Genomic DNA, 16,192 nt, shown 5'->3' on the forward strand with positions numbered 1-16,192 from the left:
CGCCGCGGCGGTGGGAGCGGCTGCGGGAGCGGCCGGCGGGCGGCGGCGTCCACCGGCGGCGGGGGCTGAGCGGGCCCGCCCGCGGCCCCGCGCTCGCTCCTGTGCCGCGGCCTTGGCGCGGCCGCGGGCGGTTAACAGTCTGCAGGGGGTTTGAAGGGTAAATAATCTGTTCTTTTCCCTCGATATGACTTCCTTAGCAAAGATCCCACTTACACAGGCTCTATCTGTGCGTTTTTAGAGTAGTCGGAAACCCTGCAGGAAAAAGTGATCCCGTTTCTCGCAACATAGGAGACCAACCTTCTTCTGTGGAAGTGAGCAAAGCAAACTTTTGGTGACCCTCACGCCCTCGATTGTGCGAGCTGACAGTGGCGAAAGTTGGTTAGTGATCCGGGCGCTGCTTCGCAGAGGGTCAGGTTTATAAAGGTGAGAAACACGGGTGAGCGTTTGTCAGCGTGCAGCATCACAGAGCAGGGACAGGTGCCAGCTTTGTTTCACTGAGGCGGCAGTCGACCTGACCAGAGTGTGCCCCTGTTAAATCGATGACTGAACCAACAGTTAGAACTTGCTTTTTCATGCCTAAATACCGTCTATCGCTCTTACAGCCTCATTCCAGAAGAAAATAATTATCGGGGTGGGATTTTTCAGTTTCTTTCCACCCTTATGTTTTGTTCTTTTTCATATCCATTTGTTTCTGACATCCCTTCTTTTCCTCTTACCTAATCTGTGAGTATGAGCAATTTACGAGTCAGTAAGTAGGTTCAGAGCTGGCTAAAGAAGAGGATGATCTCGGAGTCATTCAGGAGAGATTAAGTTCTTTTTTTAAAACGGCACACATCTACTTCAGCATGGATGAAAGTAAAACCTTACATATTCACTGGGAAAGGTACATTCTCTTTCTCAGTTACACAAAGGATTAAGCAAATACATTGATAGGATGAGACATGGAAGCAAAATATTTCTGAGATAAATTTTTTAAGAACTTACATAAGTATCTTGAGTATTCTTGATGAGTTAATACTTGTTAATATAGAGAAAGAAGTATTTGATGTTTTGTTTTGTATAGTGTCTTCTATCCAACTACATTCTAAAATATCTCTAAATTTAAGGATACATTTTGGTTTTTTAGAGTACATCTGTGGGAGATGTTAAGGGAATTGGGAGTCTCTTCTTGGCAGCTAACTAGACACAGAAAACTCAGCTGTTTTTCTGTTCTTTAAAGATCTAGAAAGTAATTTTTCAGGTAAAATTCTACAACACTGGAGCAATACAGTATGTTGCAATTACTTCAGGAGGATAAAATGGTGTATGCATCAGAGATAGAAACAGAACGGCACGAAGCCCTATCCTGTCTACTTCATACATTTGGCAGTAATCTTGGAACTTATTATGCCAATAAAGTAACTGAACCACACTGAAAGAGACTAGAAAACCAAAAGCACTAGCCTTGAAACAAATCTCTCTTACCCACTCACGCACACACATAAGCAGGTCTGAAATTCTGCCGCTTAGAGGCACTAGCATAGAAGCAATACATGATTTAAGAGAACAGACGCTGTACTGCATAACTTTATGATGTTATATTGTCTCAACTTATTAGTAGGTAAAATAGGACATTACGCAGTTACTTTTGACTGAATGTGCCCCTTTGTTTTATATAATAATTCGTAGTTGTTTCATAATTGTCACAGAGCATGCAAAACTCCAGAGTACTTGACAGCAGTCCACAGCCAAGGAACAGGATTTCCCAGATCACCATATGGTTATTTCTTAATTACCATACTGTCAAAAAGGAAAACTCCACTTAGTTTGTATAATCACTTTGTACTGAATGGCTCTTCTACCCTGCAATAACTATCTCATTTCAGCTACTCGTTCCCTCAGTTGAAGAAGAAAATGAAGTAATAAAACTGTATGTGCATATGCATATGCACACATACAAACTTGCACATGTATAAATATATATTTTAAACATACATTGGCTAAGCGGCAGAAAATCTAGGGATATCAAACTTTAAATTATTTGATTTAAAAAGACAGCGAATGACCAGTTTTCTTCATCTCTTCCCTTTGTGGCCCTTGCACTTACACTGTTAAACTCTCATCCCTCCTTGGTGTGAAGGAGGTTTGATTAATGCCAAGGAAGTATGACCCATACATGTGAACATGTGTGTAACCATGTAGCTATTCTGGGAAGCCCTCCCAGCAGTGCAAACTGCATCAAAAGTCTTCGTTAAAGCCCACTTTGGTTGCAGTCCCTACTGTCAAGGCCACTGTGGTCTCACTGAGATAACTTCTAACTCAGAAAATATGATCTCTCTCAGCAGGCTAGTTCTACAAGCATATATTGCAGTTTGTATAATGTTCTGTTAACGTGGACCCAATTTTTCTATAGAATGCACAATACTATGCACAATTTATACCAGCACAAAGGACTCTTACCAATGCATGTAAGCCTTCTTCAACAGCATAAACTATCAGTAAACAGCAAAAGAGTTTTTTGCAGGTTAAAATTGCACATACAGGGGAAGGTGGGCCAGTATAACTGTTAGCTGAGGCCATGACCCCATCATGTGTCACAATTTTGGAGTGTGGTCGGTAGGTAGTACCTACCTAAGGTAGGTAGTAAGTAAGTACGTAGGTAGTACCTACCTAAGGTAGGTAGTAAGTGCCTTGTCTATGGTTACACAGTAGATTAATCTCACCTCACTTTTTAGACAGCTACATCTGCAGGATAGGCATGTACCTCTGCTGTGACCATCCTGGGCTCCTTGTATAGCTAGGACAGAGAAGTGAGTACTACAAAGGGCAAGGGCTAGCTCATCTTAAGTGGATGCCTAAAAGACATCGAACAAACTACCATAGAAGTACTGGGTTCCTCATATCAGTGGTAGAGCAAGCTAGATCTGAAGCAGACATCTCTATCACACATACCTTCATTTAAGATTAATCTTGCATCGAATGGCTTGGTAGTTAATCACCCTCCTCTCCTTTTCTCACCGTCCTTCAGCAACATCACCTGTTTCTCCCTCTGCAGAGTTTCCTGCTTGTTGCGGTGTAGACCCATGGTAAGGAAAATATTTGTCAACATTATCTGTATTTGTTCAAACACAAAAAGAGTTTGTTTTATCCATTAGACGAGCCCTCAGTTCACTTCCAGGCAGTCACGGACACTGCAACAGCCAGGCTTTAATCATGTACCGGCTTTCCAAAAGGGAATTTTTAATTTGGGGGTGCACTTCAGGGAAGCTTCTTGATCATTACCAATTATGACCAAAGCTCAGATCCAACCCAGGGTATAAATGGCGTGCCACCAGGGACTCTTTTGAGTGGTCTTCTCAGAGCAGTGGGTCTGTGTTCGAAACCTCTGTCCTCGGGTTGGGACGCCGCCTGGGGAAACTTCCCGGGATTGAGTGCCCTCACCTCCTTCTGGTGAGTGATTTCTTCTGGATACATCCTTCAGTGAGCCCTCACCCCCCGCCCCCCGCCCCGGATGAGCGATTCTATCTTCTGGGTAGATTGTATCTTCTGGGTACCCACAAGAGAGACCGAGAGAGTTTCCCCCCCTTGTGAGTGGTGCGCAGTTTGGATCATCATTCCTGTGTGTATTGACATGTAGTAACAATACCCTGACTAACACCTCAAGCCTGTTACATGTTAAATCTTATCAGAGTGCTGACTGATTTCAGTTTACCCCTGGTTCTCATTGGTTTCTGCTGTGTGGTCTTGGCTGTGAAATAAAGTTGTTTGAGCTTGTCCTCTGTTTGGGTTAGTTTTAGTGTACCTCCGTGACACTTCTCCTCAGGGCTGCTCTCAATCCATTCTCCGCCCAGCTGGTATTTGTGCTTGGGATTGCCCCGACCCATGTGCAGGACCTTGCACCCTATACTTTAGTTAGAGCACTAGCAGACTCCTTAAAACTCAGAGGAAAAGAGTTCTTATGATTAACTACTGGCAAAATGTAGTTCTTAACATTAATTACAGGATTAACCTACTTACTTTTGGATGGAAAGCTCCCAACAACTTTCCAACATCAATACTTAGCAGCAGCATAAAAAATTACCATGGATCAGAGCACACTTCCACTAAAATCCGTGGAATTTTTGCTATTAACTTGAAGCCGGTGGTGAACCGTAGTTGCATGTTTTACAAAACAGAAATACTCCATCATAGAATCATCATAGACTCTTTTACGCTGGAAAAGACCCTTAAGATCATAGAGTCCAACCATAAACCTAGCACTGCCAAGTCCACCACTAAACCATGTCTCTAAGCACCACATCTACCCGTCTTTTCAATACCTCCAGGGATGGGGACTCAACCACTTCCCTGGGCAGCCTGTTGCAATGCTTGAAAACCCTTTCGGTGAAGTTTTTCCTAATATCTAACCTAAACCTTCCCTGGCGCAGCTTGAGGCCGTTCCCTCTCGTCCCATCACTTGTTCCTGGGGAGAAGAGACCGACCCCCCCGGCTCCAGCCTCCTTTCAGGCCGTTGCAGAGAGCGATGAGGGCTCCCCTCAGCCTCGTCTTCTCCAGGCTGAGCCCCCCCAGCTCCCCCAGCCGCTCCTCCCCAGCCTTGTGCTCCAGCCCCTGCCCCAGCCTCGCTGCCCTGCTCTGGCCACGCTCTAGCACCTCAATGTCCTTCTTGCAGTGAGGGGCCCAAAACTGAACACAGGATTCGAGGTGCGACCTCACCAGTGCCCAGTACAGGGGCTGATCATTTCTCTAGTCCTGCTGGCCACACTATTCCTGATACAAGCCAGGATGCCATTGGCCTTGGCCACCTGGGCACACTGCTGGCTCATATTCAGCCAGCTGTTGACCAACACCCCCAGGTCCTTTTCTGCCAGGCAGCTCTCCAGCCGCTCCTCCCGACGCCTGCAGCGTTGCATGGGGTTGTTGTGATGCCAGTGCAGGACTGGACACTGAGCCTTGTTGAACCTCATGCAGTTGGTCTCAGCCCATCGATCCAGCCTGGCCAGATCCCCCTGTAGAGCTTTTCTATCCCCAAGCAGATCAACACTTCCACCCAACTTGGTGTCATCTGCAAACTTACTGAGGGTGCACTCGATCCCCTCATCCAGATCATTGATAAAGATATTAAACAAAACCGGGCCCAATACTGAGCCCTGGGGAACACCACTTTTGACCGGTCACCAACTGGATTTAACTCCATTCACCACAACTCTATGAGTCCAGCCATCTGGTCAGTTTTTTTACCCAGCGAAGAGTTTGCCCGTCCAAGCCATGAGCAGCCAGTTTCTCCAGGAGAATGCTGTGGGAAATGGTGTCAAAGGCTTTACTAAAGTCCAGGGAAACAATGTCCACAGACTTTCCCTCATCCACTAAGTGGGTCATCTTGTCACAGAAGGAGATTAGGTCAAGCAGGACCTTCACAGGCAGGATCAGCTATGTGGTCTGTTTCAGCCTTGACACAAAGCAATGCCTCAAACCTCTGGGCAAGCTTGCTCTGGTGCTTGCAGGTGCCATAATGGCTGTAGTGGAGCTGACCAAAAGGAAGGTGTGCTCAAGCTTCAGATAAATTTCTTAGTGGAAATGGCTGACAAAGACATATTCAAAATTATGTGCTGGGCTAAGAACTGGAGCAGCTGAAGAGCCAGGATGCATCCCTTGCCATTCCCTGCTGGAGCAGCGATGACTGCAGAAGATCTAGAGAAACGCTGTGAAATGGCTGTGGGTTGAAACAGCACAGCAAGATTCCCCAGAGCTCATCTGCCATACCTTGCAGTCTAGGACACCACATTGGTAGAGAGTCTATTGGTCGCTATAAAGCTCCTAAAACTCTTTCTGTAGGCGAGTTACATGGCAGACTGGGGTAACTGAAGGCTCTTGCTGACTGCCTTCGCAGATCCCTCAAGCGCTCTACGTTTGTTTTGTTACTCTTTCTTTTCTGAACTACTCTGTTCAGTTTTGCCACAGGAAACTGAAAAGTTTTTCCACTGCAACCCAGAGCTGAAACTACTCCCATGTATCTTATTATTTACCTTTTGTTAGGATCCTGAAATGGAATATGCCATAGACTATAAGGCATTATGTACAACTATTTTTTTTTCTTGTTCCAAGATAGAGATCAAAAGGATATAAACCAAAGAAATAAACCTGGGACAAAGATGAAATAGCTCAAGAGCAGCTGGAGACAAATCTCAAGTGTTTAGGATCTCCAGAATTTGTTTTCAAACTGATTATCTTAATTCCATGTAACAATGGCAATCTAATGGTACAACAAAGTCAGGTTTTTTTAGAAAGAGGTCTCTCATTCAGATACCTTCATTCCCCTGTTGGTTTTGCTAGGAGAGAAACCAGTCACAGCTTGCTGCAACCTAGTAGCTTAGCATTCTTTTAGATGGTAGAATATTTTCTCTTTCTACTCCTCCTCTCCTCTTACCTACACAAAGGAAGAGTAGAGGACACATCACTAGATGGAGAGATAAAGATAATTGTCTCTTTCCTTTGTCCCCAGGGGAATCTGTGTCAGGTCTCTCTCTGGCCACCAGACACCATGATCTCCATTTCTCTCTGTCTTTTCAGCACCCTTCTAATTTTTTTTGGTCTGATTTCTTTTGGTAGTCATGAGGTTCCTGCAATGAATATGAAGATCAGGCCCACATTTCTGAAGTAACCCTTCTCCAAAGTGTACCCTTTGGAAGAAGGAAGCTCATTTCTTTGTTCCTAGTGTTATAGGGTGCTGGAAGGGAGGGGGCAGGTGACTGAACATCAGTAATCCTGTTTTCCATCCCTGTAATTCCCCATACCTTGAATGTAGAGAATGAAGTAAGGGAAGGGTGGATATCTGGGGTCGATGTCTTAAAGCATTTTCTATGTTCTTATGAAAATCAAAACTGTTGAAAAAAATATTCAAAATGCTTGGAAAGCCCCCTCCCACCCCCAAACATCATAGGGCTCACCAGTCCTGATAATAAGGCGTTTTTTTCATTGAGGATGAAATGTATGAAGTCTCATACTCTAAAGGAGGGAGAAAGGGTGTATGCATATTTGTGTGTGTGCTCACATGAAAACCTAGGTGGCTTTCAAGAATCTGGATGGCATCCAAAGATTTTATCATGGTTACTAGGCTGTATTAGCAATTGTGCATGGAGGATTTTTAAAACCTCATTTGAAAATGGAAACTCAGTCCTTTAAAAGTCTTCTTTCCAGGCATGGAAAGCTGCCCTACAAGCCACACAGGAGAACATCCAGAGACTCCCAAATTATAGAAATTAGCAGTTGAGATAGGGAAATGTCTCTTCAAGTTGTTTTTACTACATGAGCTCACTATAGGAAACAAAAAATGTTTCCTCTCTATAAGAACTTTCTTGAATTCTGTCCTGAAAATTAGATTTGAATGCAAATGCAGTAACGGGGAAATGATGGTTCAGCAAAGAGAGAATAGAAAATGGTTCACTGGCCTGAAACCTACTTGGATTAGCAGGGACTGACAGCTTTGTCTGTTCAAGAAAATATTTGCCACCATCAGTCCAATTTCCAATGGATAGGTGCTCACTCAGAAAAGCATAATCATATATGCTGGAAGTTTCAGCAGAAGCACCAAAGAACGTGTGAGTATGTTCTTGCTTAGCGCTTGCTAATCTCTCTCGCACATCTAGAATGCATCTTCGTAAGATACTTCCTTGGGCGGGCATCCATTGGCAGGATGATAAATTCTGTATAATCATAATGAATGAAATACCTTAACTGTCTCAGATCCTGCCAAGAAATAGATGGTACCCTTTCTCTGTCACTATTCTTAGAAAAATGCCATCATATTTTCCAGAGGTCTCAGCAGGGAAGTCAAAGACCCTGTGGATATACAGTACCTATGAATCTATCCTTCAGCCTCCAGTGTTGTGAGCATTTGGACATGCTAAAGAGACCACATTGGAAGGGGGCAGAGGAAAGAAAAGGGAGAAAACAAATGAGGCCGCAATGAACTCTTTCTAAAAAGTGTTGGGGAAACCGTTGCTTATCATGCTAATAAACTTCTGAGGCATCTTGTGTTGAACTTAGGAATTCTGAGCAGAAGTGCAGGTGACTATATCTGTAACTAAAGTGTAAAATACAAATATATCTTATACCAACATAAGTCTGCCGTAAAACTGGTAGACTGCACTTACCTGTCTTACCTTTCCCATCTTAACGATTAGATAGTTTTATGTATATCCATGAATCCATTTATGTATATCCATGAAAGCAAGCAATTGTACACAGACACAAATTATTTTACGTTTCACAATAGATAGGGGCATGCTGAAACAGACTGTGGTTTTTGCATTGGCTGTGCTTAAATTTATGGGTAGTGAATGAAATGCCGTGTGGAAAGAAACTGACTAGGCAGGAGAAAGCCGTAATTGCTACCGCAGACATTAGATTCCTGGTGAAAATGCTACATCAGTGGTGATATAGCTGTTGACATCTCCAGAACACAGAACCCAGGGATTCTTATCACTAACGGCAATGTTCAGAAGCATGAACTTTTGGAGGGCCTAAAGAAGATGGCTGCTTGTTCCAGGACTGGTGTTTTTGCCAACCTCAATCTGCTTTTGTCCTCCTTTTCTGTGACATCTATGTGGGAAAACAGATCTGCAAGGCCCCAAGTGTGCTACTGCTCAGCAGAGAGGCAGTATGTATGTCAGATGGAAAAGAACCATTGAATCATGTTGTTCCAGTGAATTTTGTGAAACTGAGGCATTCCACTAGCTTACTGATACAGAGTGCTGTTCCCCGGAGATCTGCACCAGAAACGGTATTTCCAGAAGGTAATTGTGGTAAACAGCTGACCTGGCACGTTTCACCCAAAGCCACAGCATGAAGAGGAACCGCAAAGATAGGCACAGATAGACAGCACAGACTGCATTTGTCCAAAGGACACATTTCTGTTATCATCGGATGATGATTAAGGATCCTTCTCCACTGGGGTCTTGCCTGCAGGACCGATGAGTTTTCCTACGCAGGTTGCAAGCTTAACACAGGCTATCTTAAAAGCAGCAAAGTAAACAGTACTGCATCTTCAGAGCAGACCGAGATCCAGAGCATTTCCCAGAGCACATTGAGAGGTGAGAGAGAAAGTACTGACACATCTGTAGACTATTTATTTCCAGAAATATGACAGTGCCCCACATGTAAGGTAACAAAGAGAGCGATTATGGATTTACATAACAGTATAAAACCAATGCAAAATTTACCTCATGTGCTATGTCAATAAAAGATGGAGGACACGTAAGTAACTTGTAAGTGCTGCTTTTGAACAACTCAGTGTTGATCTGTCAAGATAGATGTATGCCCTGTCAACCGTGTATGTAACACCAGAGTGCCTCCCCTGGGAAACTCACCCTCAGAGCACCTCTACAAACAAGATTGTGTGGTTAAGTCCAGCTTGGGCTGAGGCAGAGGCATTGAGGGCTGGGCTGGCTGCAGGCAGCGAGGAGAAGTAAATTGCACTAGTCCCATTTTTGGTGCTGCTGAGGACATGCTTCAGCCTGGCCTATGTTCTCCAGCTGGGACACAAGGGGGTTTGGTTTGGGGTTTTTTTCTGAGACCATGCGATAGTATTTTAGCCCTAGCACAGCTTTATAAAGCCGCTCACATAAGCAAAAGACTCACTTTAAGTAATGTGCCACTGGAAAAAACGGAGAGGAAAATCGCTAGTTATCCTAGAGAGCATCACCTTTTCTTATGATTTCCGTTCATCAAATCGGTGAAGGAAAGCTGTATTTTCAGAAATTTTAAGCAATATTTTGACAAACCAGCTCCATATCATCTCTACTCCAAGACATCTGGAAGTAATAAAGTAATTTTTCTTTTTGACCAAAGAATTTCTTAAAATGTACCACAATTTTAAAGATACAATTAATATTTTGACCCATTATTATTTTCTTAATTTCCTTGTTGCAGCCTTCAGGATTCTCCCTTGTTCTTCCTCCTAGCCCAGAAATCCGTGTATGAAGTGTATTACTTAATTTCAATTACAATGTTAATTACAGAAGACAAGTGGTTACTGAATCTTGCACCATAATTAATCAACCTGATATTTACTTACTACATTGTTCATACTGGATTAAGCTGTAGCTGGACAAGCAGGGCAAGGAAAGTGAGTGACAGGAGCATTATCATGGCACACTGCCTCCCATTGGGAAAGTTCATCTTCCTTCTGAAAGAGACGCCTTCAGGGATCATGTAATTTGAATTCCCTGTGAATTTAGTGTCATCTTAGCTTGACCAGCTCTGGAAGAACATATTAACCTCCTCTTGTGATTTTCAGAAAACCATTCTAATTTAGCAAGTAATTAAGGGTCACATGTAGGATAAAGAGCTAGATAAGCTTGGATTACGCACAGGAAGCTTTGTTTCCAAGGCAACCCTAGCAGAGGGGGTGTTAATGCTGAGGTCAGTCAGTTAATGAACTGGGAATGGTTACTGGCCGCAAAATGTATTAGAACTGGGGAAATGAAACTAACAATTGCATTACCATTTAATGATTTGATGATAGAAAACAAATGCCTGCAAAGCTAGTTATCACTGAAAGTACTGCAGACAAAGGTTATAGGCAGTGGGAGCATTCTGCTAAGTGAGGTCACGAGAAGTCCAAAACAATGACGCTTGACAAACCTCATTTTTTTTTAAGCTAAAATTACTTTAGTCATCATTCATGGATTTCACAGCTGCTCAGTGTGAAGCTGTCAATGTTTGCGTAAGCTGCTGCTGCTAACACATGCACTCCGTGCTGGACATTCATTTCTTGCTGAGGTTAGTCCTGATGGAGGTTACTACCTGTGTAACGCTGTCAGAATGAAATCGGCCTGATGGATTTAGCACACTGAAAAGCAAGACACTAGGCTTCCAAGAGCTCGGGATGTAACACACCCTCTCGGAGGGCTGTAGGCTCGGGGAACTAATCTCATGGAAGATTTGACAGGGCAAACACACAGACATCATGGACACGGCTAAAATGTCCAAGCAGCTCCTACGTAGCAAACATAAGCTGATTTATTAAAACATGTTAATATTTAAAAAATGGAATCTTACATGGGTTGTTTTTTGCTGCAAATCTCATAACCTTAATTTTGACGCTTTATGAACAGTGTGTAGGCTTGGTCTCCATCCACTCTTCCTGATAACCAGTAGGCTTTGACAATAAAGGTTGTGCTCCCGTAACTCCATGATGACATACTGCTGGCAGCAGGAAGAACTTCTGTGCTTTTCTTCCTACTGTGTTGAAAAACTCCTAGATGCACACCTCCAGACTGGGGTCTACAATAACAAGGTTCAGAGCTAATCAAAGGAGGTGCAGCTCTCATTGACTTATCCAGAAGTCATACCTGATTTTTCAGGGACTTGAATTTACCTCTGAGATGTCTGGCTACCTGTAAGCCTGTGCAGCTTGCAGAGTTGGATGTAAATTTTTAATTTGTTTTCAATACTTATGACTAATCTGTCTCTGAAGATAGCTAAGCCAAGGGAGCAATGACCCTATGTACTAACACGGCAATAGACTTAGGGGAAGCAAAATGTTTTCAACTGGAGGTAATCGAAGCATTTCAAAACAGGATTTCTGTGGAAAAAAAAATGTTGTGTTGTCAAAACTGAGTATTTTTTTAAGGTAATTTATTTCAGCTATAATTTGGATGATGGGAAGAATATTCTGACTTATTTCACCAGATGGCAAAACATCTTCTTTTATCTTAGCACTGTAACATTTCGAAATAGGATATTTTGACTTTTATATGTTTCATTTTGATACAAAAGTATCTATATGTGTAGGATTTTAATGTCATTTATTAACCAAAGGAACATTATAGAAATTTAGTATTTTTAACCTCATGAAAACAAAGCAATGTTTTTCCTTTTAATTCCAGAGAAATTTTCAGATCTCTGTATAATTTAACATTAATCCCCATAATTTCAGAAATTCCTTTTCTCACCAGCTTTTATTCCTATAAAAATATACAAAATTTCCAGTGGAAGAGGCTTTTTAACAAGCAAATAAGTTAACATTTTCTGTTAATACGCAGGCATTGCATAATGTAACAAACATTTGGGAATCAGATTATTGTGCTATAAAGCAGCACAACAGAAATATTACAGAGTACAAAGAGTAGGAATGACCCATTAGATATTAAATGCTTTCTCAGTTCACTTGTACCATAGCTATCCCTCGTGATCTGTGAGAGAAAGAATTGCACAAGCGTTTTTCAAAGCTTTCTTTAAAACAAACAAGCTTTTTGCTACAATCAGATGACATTAATGTCATACAATATACTGTAACAGTTGGGTCATTCTTGTGTCTGGAATACAGGTACCTCTAACTTTGTGCCAGGGTTTTTGGAAATGTGTATCCACTGTGGATATATGAATTAGGACAACTTTTGATGCCACCTTATCTCTGGTCTTTTATGTGCAGCCTTGGCATTAAAGCCACCCATTTAGTGTTGGACCGCCTCTGCTTGCACTGAGGGAATTTAGACACTCTGCTCTCTCAAACATGCACTGTAGAACTTTCAGTAAAAATAAGACTGTGCTGAAGGTGAGCTGACAACCTGTGACAACAGCTGTTTGGGACAGTTTGAGGCAGCAGCTGGCCCAAAATGAGTCCCCAACGAGTGTTACATATACTGCTGCTCACAGAAAAGTGTGCCCAAGGGAGAACACTGGAATGAGGGGAGATCTGGAAAACACAACCTGTCAGGAAACGCAGACTTTTTACATCGGCAGAGGTTAGATGAAGGAAAGCACAGCACAGCAATTCCAACCTAAAACTTATTGTTAAAACCCCCCAAAAAAACAACAATAAAAAAAACCCAGAAGGGAATTTACTGTCTGTGTCCACAGGTAGCTGGAAAAAAAATGTAATGGCCTTAAATAAGTAATGGGTTTAAACAGTGGCAAGGAGAATTTATGCAAAATATTGATGGATATTTTGCATTTGTTCCAACTGCTGAGTACCTGGAGAGTGTGCCGAGGCCATAGCATCTCTGCACAAGGTTTTTTAGGAGCAGCTTCTGTGCTGCTGTGTCTGCCTGGTGCTGGGCAGGACAGATCATCTCTCAGAATTTCTTCTTTCCTTCCCACCTGCTTCCCATGATAGCCATTGCTCTGCTTTATTCTTCATATTTCACACTGCCAGGCTAAAGAAGTCACAGTAGTGTTTAATTCCTCAACTGTTTTTACCACTACAGTTAAAGGACTTGAGCAGTGTTGGAAGTAATAATTTGTCTGCATGTGAAAATGGAGTACAGATAGGGACAAAGAACAGCATTTTCCTGGTTATTTTGATTGCAAAGAATCGAAAGTAACTGTAAAAGTCTTAAGTAAATCAACAAAAAGTTCATCTGCAGTTTGGAAAACCCAACAATCATGCTAGGTCTGTGGTTCCCCCAGTCTAGACTAACACCAAAGTTTCTAGAATAAAGTATCCTGATTCAAATAGTACAATGAGGCTGTTTTGTTGCAGAAGATGTTCTGTGGCATACCTCTTGGCTGCGAGCTGTCTCCCGCACATTGTTGTGGTGTCTGTTACTCTATTGCAGATGACAGCTCAGCAAGCCCAAGTAAAGCTTTCAGCTGTGCCAAAAATCTCTTGGAGGTCCTCTGGTATAAATTTATCTTATCATAGAATCATAGAATAATAGAATTTTGGTATGGAACAAATAAAAATAACCTGCCTGACTTAACAGAGCTCGGGCTGGAAAGTAATTTTGGTGCCTATCTTCTTTAAGTCATATTATTGTATTTAGGCAGTCTCAGAATCCCAACACCCTGGAAAATTTAGATATAAAGAAAGCATTTAGCTTAACCTGATTCAATTCAGCATTTGATCTGGCAGATGTACCAGCTAAAATTTTACCCAGGGTAACAAATGAACCCTGGGATTAATTCAGACACTCCACTAATTAAGTGGTGGGAAATGCAAATGAATGAAGCTGTGTCAGGGGAAGTTCAGACTGGACATTAGGAAGAGGTTCTTCACTGAGAGGGTGGTCGGTCGCTGAAGAGACTCCCCAGGGAAGTGGTCAGGGCATGAAGCCTGTCAGAGTTCAAGGAGCATCTGGACAACGCTCTTAGTCATATGGTTTAGTATTAGGTAGTCCTGCAAGGAGCAGGGAGTTGGACTCGATGATCGTTATGGGTCCCTTCCAACTTGAGATATTCTATGATTCATCCTCTCTCTCATATTTATCTCCTTTTATCCTTTACTCAGCTCTAGGGCTGCAGAGTGACAACATTCAGTCAGCTCTTCTCTGATTTTATTGAGCATTTTAAAAATTGAACATCCTCACTTTCCTTGTCAATGAGAGACCCGCTCCTATCACACCCTTCTGGGGCTTTGAATGGCTATTTTTGAGTCAAATTTTACTAAAATGAACAATTGAGCCATTCATGTTTATCTCAAGCAGAGATGGGCTGAACGGATTTAAAAGCATCGCACCTCTTTGTGCACCCATGTGCATTAGAAGTTGTCAAATTTAGAATCTTTTCAATCAAATGACCTGGAAGTGAACCATGAAAAACGTGGAAGCATCCCTGGCTTTGAACTTTGGCTTCTCGAGTGCAGCCTTTGGGGGCACTGCTCATGTGATCCTCAGCACAGCGCGGCCTGGACCGCCCCGTTTTCTCACTGCCACCCAGACTTTGAGCCTCCCCTCTGCTACACTTCTGTTCTCTCATTTGTTTTACCTCACCTCCCTTCTCTTTCTTGTCTGCTTTCTCCGGTATATTTATCTGCCTGCTGACAATAGGCCTTCCCTCAGCAGCTGGACATGTTTTCAGGTACTTCGTTGTTTCTCTGATGCAATACAACTGCCAGTCTCAATGGGGAGGACAATATAAGGAACGATCCCTAAAGATCCGCTGATGGACGGAGACCCATCCAGACTGTTTTCAACGCAAGCATGCGCACTGCACACTTTTCCCCTTTAATTTCTATATGCGAGCAGGAAGGAGTTCTCAGTGATTTTGGTACCCAAAGGAATAACTACTCAGACAAAAGCCCCATTCAATTTAGTTTTATTGAGAATAGGTGTCTGAAATAGAAGGAAGAAATGCACAGAATTCAGGGGAAAACAGACACTCACACACAGAGACAACATGCACAGCACCCTGGTCAACCGACTGGCCAGGCCCAAGGACCGAGGCTGTCAGGGCTCCCAGCACCAGAAAACACACAGCACAGCCGACTGGGCTGCCCCGGCCTCCCGTTACTGCACTGGGTCGGCACATGAGTCCCCATGGGAGGATTCCAGAGCCCATTCCCAACTGTCTGTGGCCAGCCACACTTGTACACCCTACCCCTGCTCAGCTGAGCCTACTCGGGCTGAGGCTGTATTTTTCCTGATGGCATTCAAAGCCCACATCTTCCATTTGCAGCAGATTCCCACTGACCTTGGCTGTGTCTCCCTCATCTTTCTTCAGTCACACTGAAAGCTACAAAGCCTGTTTCAGCCTACATGGCAACTATTTCAGTGTAGCTTCACATAGTTCATATTTTTAGCATCCAATATTACCTATAGGATGGACAGATTTCTTAGTTCTTTTGGCATTAAAAAAAGAGATCATGTGCATTTCCCAGCACTGTACTTTTATTCTCTGTTAGCTAAAATCATCTTAGCGAAGATAACTGATCTTGCGTCACAGGAGCCACTTCTCGCCTTTCTCTGAGATACTGCTTGCTTTTTCTAGAGCGCCAAGCTTGTGACTAGCGGTGCATGCAGTATCCCAGAGAATCAGATCCCTGAGCTGTCAAGTGTATTCCGCATTACTAGTACGCCCATTAGTTTCCAGTCATCACAAACCATAGGAGTAGGCTCTAACAGCAGCACCCTGCCTGATGCTATAACTCTGGAAAAGGGAGTAGCGCATATGTGAGCACTTCATCGGCTTGTGAGATACAGCCCCAGTGGGCATAGCCAACAAGTACAAACAGAAGATGGAGCCTTGAAAATCAGGTGTCTGTTGCTTTGTGCCCTTTACTGACAGTACACCGTTTCTTTTGCTCTCATCAATTTCAGGTAGCCCAATTCATGTGCCTGCCTTTAAAGCCAGTGAGTCCAGCTCACTGCGTTACCATTACTGTCAGTCCTGTAGCTTTTCCCATTGCTCGCTGTGCCTGTGGTGTCTCAGGCCACAGCACGCTGCACGCAGCTTGTGGGCCTAATTCACCAGCAGCCTCTGTCCTGGGCAACCT

The sequence above is a fragment of the Platalea leucorodia genome, assembly GCF_965183815.1.
Source record: "Platalea leucorodia genome assembly, chromosome: W".
NCBI classification, from domain to species: Eukaryota; Metazoa; Chordata; class Aves; order Pelecaniformes; family Threskiornithidae; genus Platalea; species Platalea leucorodia.